Raw genomic sequence first — 2447 nt, forward strand, 5'->3', positions numbered from 1 at the left:
TGTGGGGAAACGTAGTGACTGAATGGTTTACCTCCGCTAGGAGGGCGTCGCGTGTTTTGTCTTTTTCTTCTTTGTCTTACGAAAAAACGCCCCGTGACAGTTGGAACGCGGGTGCGATCGAAGCCTGGTGTTTGTTGTCTGGATCTCGGTGGACGACCACCGATGCGAAGTTCTAACAGCCAGGAATATGGCGTCTGATCCACGTCCTAGCAAAACTAAGTTCGAGTGGCATATTCTAATCTAACATATTTTTGCGTGGTATAAATCGAAACATCTCCTGCACTATATTTTCAACCTTAAAGCGTTACTCCATGAACTCGTGCGCACTGATTAAAAGTGCTTCGCGCTAGCACCGCTAGGAGATTATTTTCGTCTCCTGGTTGGCCAGGAGAGCATCTCAAGACTACAATCTCTGTCTCGTATCCGTCCTTGCTCTACCCGCCCCTTTTCTTGACCAAACTCTCTACAGGAAGTATTTAATGGCCGCTATAGTTGAGGGCGATATTTAGAGCGCATGCTCACAACGAACTCACATTAATAATCTGCTAAGATCAGCAATCTTGACGCTGCAGAATGCACGTTGCAAAGGAACCCTGGAAGCTCGCCGTCAGCACGCGCCCAGCAGTCGCGCTCACAGCTATGGCCGCCGGTGAATACTCGCTATATACGGCTGTGGCATCAACTAGCGCCAATACTTTAGTCTGTTTCTTTTCAGTGAGTGCTAAAGATTGGCTTTTACGGCGCTTCTGCGACGCGCATTGCACAACAACAAGATTGTAGATCTTCTCAGCTGATAAGTAGGGACTCGTTGTGAGCGTTCGCTCATCGTGGCAAGTTTGCTATTCGGGCGGCAACTTTGTGAATATGCAGTAATATTTGCAATAGATATCTGACATTGGGCACCTTTAGCAAGCTGTTACAGTGTTCAACTTAAAGGAATACGAAAACCTTTGAAGCACGCTTTGAAGGGTTTCCCTGGTTGATAGCGTGATTGCGGGGTGCGCGATTAAAAGCATGCTTCAGAGGCTTCGGTAGTGCGGTATGGGACCCACGGTGACGATTTCTTAAAGTCCGTATTTGTGAAGCAAAACAGTAGAGAGGCCGCAGTAACGTAAGGCCCATTGAGACACTTGCGACTTCTTAAGACCGAGTGTCTTGGGAACTCTTACTATCTCTTACGACGAGAGGACACTCTGGCGCCATCTATTGGGTAGCAGTTTAAAATTTGCGGTCCCGCATATTTTTTACTTTTTCACGCATTATTATCTCTTTCTTGCCTCAAAAAGCGTTTGTCAACGTTCATAAATTCGCCTTTCTGACGGGTATTACGCACATTTGACCTCGGAAATCCCGCAAAACCTTCGCTCTTGTGAAATTCAGTTCCAGGGTCACCGCATAGATTGCGCCAGCGTGCCAGTTTGTTCTCTCGTCCTAAGAAATTTTAAAGGTCTCAGCAGGTGTCGTATTTCTCGTTCGTACTCGATTGCAAGTGTGTGAGCGGGCCTTTACCTTACTTAACGAAACTGCTCATGCGAATAGACCAGTCGTACGTTTTGCGGTACCGCGGTGCAATCTTTCTGTTACATGATTGCCTTGTATTTGATCACAAAAGTCGCCATCGTGGTGGAGCCGATAATTTCGGTTTCGCCGAAGGTCCCCAAACAAAGCTTTGAGATAGGATATCGACAAAACTGTAGGATGCATCCAAGAAAACCCATACATCGTAATTAAGAGACACTTACTTCACTAAAGCCGTTGTAACCTTAAAATCGAGTAAATGTACAGGAGTTTTCCTTTGACATATGCTGACAAATGATGCCACCTGCCAGCACTGTGTGAGCCAATGAGGTAGAGGGGCTTAGAGTGATAAACCGGAAGTTCGGAAGTGGCACCCCCACGGTTGCCGCCATGTTTTACGGAAATGTGACCACTCGTCACGTGACCTCCCAAGGGCCGTGACGTCACAGGTAAGACGGCACCGTCCAGAGCTGGCGGATGCGAGAGTGTTTGGTGCGCGCTAGCCGTGGTGTGCAGCGGCTTTCCGACGACTTCGGGCTTTTTCGTGCTCGCTGAGGCAGGTATAATGTGAAAATATAAAGCAATGAGACTTTATACCCTTTTTGCGCAAGATATCTCTGGATCATCTCGATATTAACACCTGTGAGACAGCACCAGCCGTATTGCCGTACCGGTGCTCGGATTCGGGTTCTGTTCGAGGATCGATAGAACTTCGAGCGCTTTTAGCATAACCTTTTAGCATTCTCTTAGCTTTGTTTGAATGTTGAAATGTCTGAAAATCGACGCGAAATGTATGCGTCGGCTGTATGGCCTAGGGGAATTTGTTTCAGCCCTAGGTAACTGCATAATCACAGCAACTTTTAGCGAGGAAGCTACAGCGACCGTTACGTTTTGCACTTATCAGCAATTTTACGATATAACTTCAGGCA

Source organism: Ixodes scapularis, unplaced genomic scaffold (genome assembly GCF_016920785.2).
Source record: "Ixodes scapularis isolate PalLabHiFi unplaced genomic scaffold, ASM1692078v2 ptg001200l_1__unscaffolded, whole genome shotgun sequence".
Classification (NCBI taxonomy): domain Eukaryota; kingdom Metazoa; phylum Arthropoda; class Arachnida; order Ixodida; family Ixodidae; genus Ixodes; species Ixodes scapularis.